The sequence below is a fragment of the Amphiura filiformis genome, chromosome 17 (assembly GCF_039555335.1).
Source record: "Amphiura filiformis chromosome 17, Afil_fr2py, whole genome shotgun sequence".
In the NCBI taxonomy this organism is placed as follows: Eukaryota; Metazoa; Echinodermata; class Ophiuroidea; order Amphilepidida; family Amphiuridae; genus Amphiura; species Amphiura filiformis.
The window spans coordinates 34,908,253-34,918,634 of NC_092644.1; positions in this window are offsets into that span (position 1 = coordinate 34,908,253).

A 10,382-nucleotide genomic window follows, 5' to 3' on the forward strand; every position below is an offset into this window, starting at 1 on the left:
CCTGCCTATGTAACCGCATAACCAGCAAAATGGAGAAAATTGAGGCATGCAGCATGATTAAGTTCCATTTTAAGGGTTACAGTGCCCAGAAAATCTGTGATGAAATAAAAATTCCTTTTCCAAAAAGCAACAGTGACATATCACAATCACCACCGAAGATAATTTTCATTTCATCATCAATTTTCTCGGCACTTCAACCCTTCAAAAGCAGGATCTTAATAATGCTGCTTGCCTCAATTTTCTCAATCTTGCAGTTTATACGCAGTAACTGGGGCAGCAGGTTATTGGCATCTAGTGCCACCTGTAAAAAAAGTAAACATACCTTTGAGACCATTTTTGGACCATAATGTACATAAGGACCAGTGATTGCACTGACAAAATTTCATTGATATAGCTCTTTCACTTCTGGGCAATTTCTAAAACTTTTTGATACCCCCTCGTATGTCTTAAAACTATAACTATTCTGACCATTTATAGACTGTTAAATTTGGAAGAAACAGGCTTGACACTTTAAAAACAAACGTTAACACTTTTTAAACACTTAAACGCGTTTATATGGATATGTTAAAAATTACATTTCTACCCTTGTGACCCCAAATGACATTTGACCTCATTATTATGTGGCATGTGTTGGGCTTGATTGGTGATTATTGTGACAAGATTCAGTACAAATCGGACAAAGCATGAGAGAGCTACATTATCAAACAATAATGGGATTAAGATATTGATCAATACTACAACGCATTGAAGTGTTTATTAAGTGTTATCAACAACATGTTGATGTTGCCAATATAAACACTAACATGCTTATATCGAAAACGGGGGGTCTTTCAGTAAGAAGGCCAAAAAAGGTGGTCTTTCTTTGAGACTGGGAAATATATTGAGTTGAAATATAAAAGTTGATACAAAATGTTCAAAAAAAATTTAAAAATTGAACAATTTTGAAAAATTTGAATAAAAATAATGAAAAACAGGGTCACTCAGTGAGAGCTTATTATTGAAATTTTACCAAAATTTTTGAAAAAAGAGTCTGTTGGTGACAGGAAAACAAAAAAGGGGTCATTGGGTGAGAGAAAGTTCAGTAAAACAAAAAAGGGGGTCATTTGGTGAGAGGGAGCTGAAAAGGGGGGTCAATGTGGCCGCACATCCCCGTCACCTATTTTAGTGAGTGCCCCGGGGGTATTCCACTATTGATTTATTGATTCTCTAAAATGAACTAGGAAATGGAAATTACTCGCTGAGTCGCTGAACAACGTACGACAGATGGACCCCAAAGTAGCAAAACTTCTAAATACCTCATAGTGCCAAAGAAATGTAAATTCAGCCGAATTGTGATGTAATCAAAAGTATAATGCCCGTCAGACAACATAACGAAAGCTTTATAATGTGAGGACTTCCAAGGTCAGAGGTCATCCAAGGGCTAGATTTTAAACTTCGCCCGATGTGGCTTAAGGTTACACGAAGAAACGTATAAAAACGTATAAAAAACGTATAAAAGACGTATAAAGTTGTTCTCTAAAACCGCGTTTTCTCAGCAATCAAATATCGCAGTGAGTCAAATGTTGGTGCATGGATGTATCTTAACATTATTTTTGTGTGTTTATACAAATTTTTAGAATCCGTTTGAAAATCCTTCGTTTAAATCATTTTTACGCACCATGTTCACAAGATCAAAAACACGTTCCATGCAGTTTTTTTCAAATATTCGCTCCGTATAAAACTACGCCGAGTGATTGTTTTCTCCTTTTTTGTATTGTACTACAAATCGACCAAAGAAATAATGTTGCCATGGGGAAGAACCAAAAACAGTACCGATTAAATTTTATTAGCCCGTTTTTGGGAACAATTTTCGAGAATCTTGTACCACAAAACACTGTTATGTTACATTATCGATATCTGGATTGTGGAACATTAATTTTGATTTCTAACTGCCTACATTATTTCTCAAAAGTATGTCGACTCCTTTACCATTTGAATTTCACTCCAAATTTAAGCTACTTTTGCAAAAATCGAGGTTTTTCGCCATCGATGCCTCCGACATTTACAGCGGTGATGAGATTGTTTACCATAAGAGCCTGGTATGCACTCTTCCATAATAGTCAGTTTGAGATCAATCAATTTCACAGATCACTCAGTAGCTCAATCGGTTAGCGCGCTGGACCGTCACGTTCGACTATATAATACTATAGTTTTGAGCTGGAAAACTTTGGTGCGTGTTCGAGTCCCTATGTGGTCCATTCCATCTATTTTATTTTATTTTTCTCTCACTTTTTCTTTTTTCTTGTTCGTTTCTTTCTTTCTGACTGCAGCGATTGATTGTTTTTGCCCGGTTTTTTTTTCATTATATAATTCAGGAATTTTTAGGCTATATACTAGTCTAATAGGCGCGGCCTATGAATTTATTTTTACAAATTAGATTAACAAAATATTGGTTGTTGGTTTTGTTACTGTTGTTGTAGTTATTGTTGTAGGCCTATGTATTGCATAATCAGGGTATAAATAGGCATACTAGGCCTATTATAGCCTATAGAAGCATTGATTTATTTCACGACAGATATCATCAAGGATCATTTTAAAAATTGAAAATTTAGAAAATCCAAAGGAAAATTGCCGAAAACGGCAGCCCACAATCACCCCCCCCCACCCCCATCAGCCCATATGGTCCTATCATGGTCGCCCCTTTCCCTATCCCAGCAACATATAGGATGACTCACGAGCCGCGGATTGTCCGTGGCCCTAGTTCAGATTGATACACTATTGTATGCGTGAGTTCATTCTTTTCTGCATGGCTGTTTCTATTATTAACTTACGCCCCTCTGGAATCAAACCTTGAAAATCAATTGTATTTAACCTTAAGGGATCTAAAATGAGCGTTTATTGCGTTTCGACAGTATTTTTGTGGGACATGAGAGCAACTCAGACCTATCGAATTGCATTCTGAATACGAAGCATGTCTTTCTGATATCAAATAATTTTCATTTTTTGAAAATCACAATATAATACAAATTTTATGACAAAATTTTTGATATATAACAGTCCTCGAAGTAAATTATATAAATCTAATAACATATTCTTAAAGTGTATGTAGCAGGGAGGAAAAGCCGACGGTCAATTGAAAATTTTGACCTTTCATATTGAAGATATGGATTTTTTTCCGAAAAAGACCTAATTTTTTGTGGTGTTTTGGGAAAAAAATCCATATCTTCGAAACGAAAGGTCAAAATTTTCAATTGATCGTCGGCTTTTCATCCCACCTACATACACTTTAAGTATAAATCATCAGATTTATGAAGTTTACTTCAAGTACTGTTAAATATCAAAATATCAATTTTAATGATTTGCCATAAAATGTGTATTAAATTGCGAATTTCAAAAATCAAAATTATTTGATATCAGAATGACATTCTTCGTATTCAGAATGCAATTCGATATGTCTGATGTGCTCTAATGTCCCACAATAAATACTGTCCAAACGTTCATACCCCAGCCCTTAAACTTGGTGAAAGTAGATTAAATAAATTTCGTATGCACAAAACCAGAAATTTACTCACGATTGACGGTTTCGTCTATCATTGTCGATAGACATCTTCAGAATGATGATGGTAGATCCTCACCACTTCCGGTTTGCCGGATCCCGACTGTAGATGGTGTTTCAGCCAGGAGAGGATCGTATACGTGACTTAAGTAGTGGGCCCCCTCGTCTCTATTCATGACGTTGGTTCCCCTTCTCCTGATCCAGATGGATTCTCTGATGTGTCTAGAGTTAATAGAGTCACACTCCTTACAAAGGATCTTTGCATTATCCCAGTTAATGATGTGATTGTGTTGCACAGCATGATCTGCTATGGCTGATTTTGACTGTTCACTTGACGATTGTTTGCGAGCTTGGCGGGTATAGTTTTGCTTGTTCTTTGACACCCTGGTTGTTTCTTTTTGGTGTTCATTGAGACAAGTTTCGAATTTGCGACCAGTTTCGCCCACATAGGAATGGTTACAGTTGGTGCACGGAATTTCGTAGACGCAATCAGTAGTGTTACGGGGTCGATTTTATCCTTAGGATGCACAAGAATCTTACGAAGAGTATTATTAGGTTTCATTGCTGTGGCTATGCCATGTTTGTGGAAAATTCTGTTGGCTTTATGTGACAATCCCTCTACGTACGGGACTACTACTAAGCCCTTTGTCTTGTTATCACTGTCTTTCTTGGTCTTAGGCTTAACCTGCTTGTTAGCCATTTTCTCTTTCACCTGCTTGAAAGACCAACTAGGATAGCCACACCGGCTAAGCGCTTGTTTGATCTTATCCTCTTCCTGTTTCTTGTCTCCCTCTTCCGTCAATACTGTTCATCCTATCAAGGAGAGTGCGCACTACACCAAGTTTGTGGTGTAGAGGGTGGTGAGAATTAAAGTTGAGATATTGGTCTGTATGAGTGACCTTTCTGTAGACGAGAAGCTTTACCGAGCCATCAGCTTTTCTAACTATGACAGTGTCCAGAAACGGGATGGTCTCATCATCTTCGATCATAACCTCCGCCATCGCTTCCGCTAAATGCTTAGAATTATTAACGTGGTGTTCCGTACCACCGACAAGCGGACCTAGAATATCAGCTAAGGCTCGCGAAGTCTGGTATCCGATAGTACCAGTGTCAGGGTCGGATCCAGGAATTTTTGATAGAGGGGGCGCCTTTTGGTCGACGACGAAAAATGGTGTTAAGGGGTTACCCCCTCGAAAACTCAACGGTTTTGGCCCATTGTTTGCTGTTCATGGCCGAATTTGTTCATTTTTTAAAATTTCTTTCAGTTTTTGTATTTTAAGTTAGGCCGGCGCCCGTTGCTAGTCAAAAAATAGAGGGGCGCGCGCCGGCTGCGCCCCCCCTGGATCCGCCCCTGAGTGTAATCCACAATCGGACGAACCTTATTACCTGGTGTGTGGATCTTGGGTGTACCATAAATTATTGGGACATTTTCCGCTGTGGGGTAGAGGAGATCGTATTGTGATCTAGTTATTTTTTCCTCTTTCTTTAGTCTACTCAAGATTGTCACTAACTCTCGCTTGTACTTTTGCGTGGGGTCAAATGCAAGCTGCTCGTACGTTCTTACGCTTCTTATCCGCTGGGAGTATAAGCACAGATTTTTCATTTTTAAGCTCATTAATCGCGCGTCTTTCATCCCTGGTAATGTTAGATTTGGGGGTTTAGAACTGCGCATGGCACCGGCCATTTCGGACCAAGTAAAGTGGCTTCATTTTTTGGTAACTTACGGCAAGCCAACTCAGTGGCGACGATGTATTCTTCGTAAGGTAGCTTGGTCGGAGACGGCGCAAAATTGAGACCTTTGGCTAGTACACTCTCTTGTGGCTTGGTGAGTTTATGCTTAGACAGATTGACCACCCATTTCTTTAACTGCTCGCCTCCTTTCCTTCGTGCGATATTGCTGTTGCAAACGATCTAACTTTTTCATGTGCGTCCATTTTGTTTGACAAAACTCGCTTTCCGACTTCCTGGTCACATGTTCGGTCACATGATCGGCTAGGTCGCCAGGTAACTGCGATAACAAATCCGATTCTACTGGCAATTGTTCCTTTTTCAACGATTGTAATTTCTTGTTAGTTACTCGTATCCTTTCGCGAACTAATTGTTGTCTTGCCTTTTCAACGATGTCTCTAGCTTTTACCGTGTTGATGGGGCATTTTAATTGTAGGCTCCGTGGATTAATGCGTAAATCCTTGCATGGGAGTGTGAAAACAAGATGATTTCTATGTCGTGCGATCTTCTTGCCGACTCCTTCTAAATCACGTAATTTCTTGACAGTTTCTTGTCCATAAGTAGTCCTTAAATCACTGAATAGATTCATCAGGTTTGAAGATAAACAGATTAAATAAATTTCGTATGCACAAAACCAGAAATTTACGCACGATTGACGGCTTCGTCTATCATGGTCGATAGACATCTTCCTCACCACTTCCGGTTTTGCCGGATCCCGACTGTAGATGGTGTTTCAGCCAGGAGAGGATCGTATACGATACATCTACACCATCATCATTCTGAAGATGTCCATCGACCATGATAGACGAAACCGTCAATCGTGAGTAAATTTCTGGTTTTGTGCATACGAAATTTATTTAATCTGTTTATCTACAAACCTGATGAATCTATTCAGTGATTTGGTGAAAGTAATTCTCCATCTCACGTACGGGAGTATGAACAAAATCAAGGTCATATGGGGTCAAACGTTAGTGTATTATATTCTCAATCGGGCTTTAATAAAAATGGTATAAAGATTCCACAATATGACGGGAACATGTCAGAAAGTCAAGAGGGTTATCAGTGGTCAAATAGCTAGACTTGTAGCATTGGGACCTGCCATGAGTACGGGTACCGGGTACGGGTCCCGGACCATGAGTACGGGTACGGGTCGTAAGCCATACATATGCTCCAAAAATGGGCTGTGTGAACTATTTCAAATAGCCATTATCGAAGCCATTCTGGACCACTATTACATAAATTCAATTTTCTCAATCTTTTTGATATATTCAAACTAGAACTAGTTGTATACAATTCATGTATAAATATTCTATTAAACAACTACCATGTTTAATTCATTTGTCAATTATTTCTTTCTAAAACGATCCGATATTCATAGCTATATCACACAAGAAACAGTAATAAGTATAATCAAACAAGAAACAAGAAAGTATTCACTGATCATTCAACATAATGTTCAATTAGGACTACCGGCCCACTGTTATGGAATTCCCTGAACGATAACCTTAAGGGCTGGGGTATGAACGTTTGGACAGTATTTATTTTGGGACATTAGAGCACATCAGACATATCGAATTGCATTCTGAATACGAAGAATGTCATTCTGATATCAAATAATTTTGATTTTTTTAAATTCGCAATTTAATACACATTTTATGGCAAATCATTAAAATTGATATTTTTGATATTTAACAGTACTTGAAGTAAACTTTATAAATCTGATGATTTATACTTAAAGTGTATGTAGGTGGGATGAAAAGCCGACGATCAATTGAAAATTTTGACCTTACGAGTTATACTATTGTAGAGCACATAATATACATGCTCGTATTTACCCGGGGTAAAAGCAGGGGGCGGCCAAAATGAAGGGGCGACGGAAGAAGAAGTGGCGGCAAAAACAGGGGCGGCAAAAACGAAGGGGGTGGCAAAAAGAATTAGTAAATACAAAAGGGCGGAAAAATTTGATAAAGCATAAAAAATGTAAAAAAATGGTACTATACATCAAAATGTGCTGGTTTTAGGGCGCTAGCGCCTGAAACCTTTTTTTTTTTTTTTTTGGCTCTTCACTTTTTCAAACGACCGAGAAAAAATTGGGTCAACCTTTTCGGGCTGTTGAGGAAGGGACGGCAAAATTGAATTTTCTTCAGCCCACCCCCCCCGGGGTTGGGGCGGCCACGGGACGCCACTGATATAACCGTGTATGAGAGTCCTACAATGTATTATCCTATCCTATTATATTACGCATCACGGAAAAATAGCGAGCCGGTACGGTGGCTGTATTGTTGTGTTATTGTGATGTGTGTTGGTGCCACGGTGACCATGGTAACGCGCGATGGCGTACACCCGTAGAAATTTAAAATGACAATTCTTTCCAAAGCGAAAAAATTTGACTATGAGAATTGATTTTTTTTCTTCATTTCTGTATTTCACCTGTGAGATTTATCGGGGCATAATGATATAGCCTACCTTTCTCGTTTAATACAATGTAACAGCTGGCACATTCTCCGATAAAGTGTTAAAAGAGCCAAATCTGTGTCGCCCATAGTTTCAAGTCGTATTTACCTAGCTGGGGGGTTTTCAACCCCCCGAGCTAGGTCCTGTTTTTCGATCCGATTCTTCTTTCTTCTTTCTTTCTTCTGTCAACAAACTTTAAAATCCTTCTCCTCCTACATGTTACACCCTACAATTATGTAACTTGCACATATATATCGGCTATATCCAGTGCCCATAGTGTCTAAACAGAATTGGGGTGAAATGTCATTAAAGGGGCATTTCCGGTATTTAACCAAATACCTTCAAAATGCTTCTTCTGCCACATATTATATAGTACAATGATGTCATTTGCATATATTCAGACTTGTTTCATCAGAAAGAAATGACTTTTATTAATATAACTAATACTTAGGAGTTGCTTTCTAAAATGTTTGGGGCTAGAGGTTGTAACATGCCTAGAAAGTATAAAACAATAAAGCTGATTAATATGCATATCCATTGTTTTCCTCTATGTCGCCAGCCAAGGTGAGCTCCGTATTATGTGTCCCTGTTCGCTATACATGCGTGCATAATAATGGATTATAGGTACTTTTCATTAGCTGGTATCATACCCTAATTATAAAGAATAAAACATCACACCGCAGGTTATTAAATTTTTCCAACAGGTCTTTGTGACTATGTCGCCATTATTGTTCATAGATACGTTGCCATATTTCTAATGGATAGTAATCTGTCAACATAACAGGCTATATGAATGTTCTCATAATTATGTGATGGATCAAGCAGGCTCCATAGTTATATTATATATGTGATACATAACACAATGGTTTCAAAGTAAAACAATCAGGTCTATATATTAATAGCAAAAAATCCTGACGTTACGTTCATGTCGTCACAGATACGTTACCTAAATTCTACTCCCCTAGGAAAAAACGCTGTGATAAATGAAGCCAAATACCATACCAGACTTTAGTACATTGGGTGATGACTGATGGGTATTAAGTATGGGTATTAAGTCGGTAAGTTTTTACACTTGCACGATTAAGACAAAAGTGTGAAAGGGCTTCACAGATACGTTACCACAGATACGTTACCCCCAATGAGTACAAGTAATATTGCTCAAAAATAAAGTATTGTTGAAAAATCACCCATGCACTGTTTTGTGCTCTGAAACTATTAAAGTTTACGATTCTGAATGATTTTCATGAATTCTTCGTGGTTGGAATTTTGCAATTCCCGAGACCAAACTTGAACACTTTATCGAAGAATGTGCCAGTTATAGGTTGCTTACATGTTGATTAGTATCTATCATTCATTTGCATGAGAATTCCTGCCCACAAGGTTGAAAAAATTTAGGGGGTATGGTCGGGAGACTAGCATATTTTGTTCCGGATTTACTGTGAAAACTTTCAATTTCAGACCCTATTAGCCCCAAATGAGGTGTGTTTTGATGGACAGGTCTTTCAATTTTGCCCTATTTGGGTCCACAACACGGTTTTCTGTTATGATTTTAGGGGCTGTGCAATAATTATGGGTACCCCCGGGGTGGTGAATTCTCAAAAATCCTTCCTTTAGCCGTGCCAAAAATCTTTGCCACCCCTGCCCTTTTGACGTGCCAAAAAACTTTGCCCCCCTTTTTTTTTTGACGTCCCAACTAAATGTTTGCCTCCCCATTTGACGTGCCAAAACATCTTTGCCCCCCCACTAACACACTAAGATTTTGGGGGAACCCGAACATAAAACCTTAAATTGTCTTATCTTATAATGCGAGCGCAGCGAACCAGAAATTTTGCACATTTAATGAATACCAAATCCTTTGTCAACCTTTAGACAATAACTCTCCAGCACGAAATGTCCCATTGCAATTCATCCACAAAAGTTGTCAAAATGTGATAATTTTTTGTTTAATTCAAACTAATTCATCACATCATGAACATTTTGGAATGTATAGGCCTCACCAGGTACCAAAATGGAGCTAAGAATATTCTCCATGCTACTAGACTATTTTTTAAGTCCAAAGGTTATTTTGTTAAGTCGCGTTAAATTTTTAAGTGCCAAGTTTTTTACTTCTTTTCTGTGAGTTTACTGTTTGAGTGCACTGTTTTGGCCAAAAGTTGACTCTTTCTTCTATCCGTATGTGGACTAGCGCCATCTATTTTAGCTGACCAAGCACAGGAGTATTCCTGAACTATTTCTGAAACTAACAATGTCAAATACATCATGATAGGTCAAATATCACTGGGTCGCCTTTCTAAATTATAGTAAAAGTTTTGGTGAAACCACCAGCGGCCAGTGACTAGCAGCTACTAGTCTCCAACACATGCATTCGCAACGCGCATGCGTTCGTCGCATTTACGGCATAGTGACCTATGAGCATTTTTTCACAAAATGAGTTGCGTTGAAATTCATAATCTATGAATCATTCGCTTTTATTGCACACATGATGAGATCAACAAACAATTGTTTAATTAATGTTATTCCACAATTTAAATACTGTGAAAATAATAACCTACAAAATATTGGTCAATACCACATATTTCAGGACATAGTGACCTATGATATGCCATAGGACCTCAGATATGCCACTATGTCGTGGACGTTTTATTGCAAAACTCAACTTAGCACA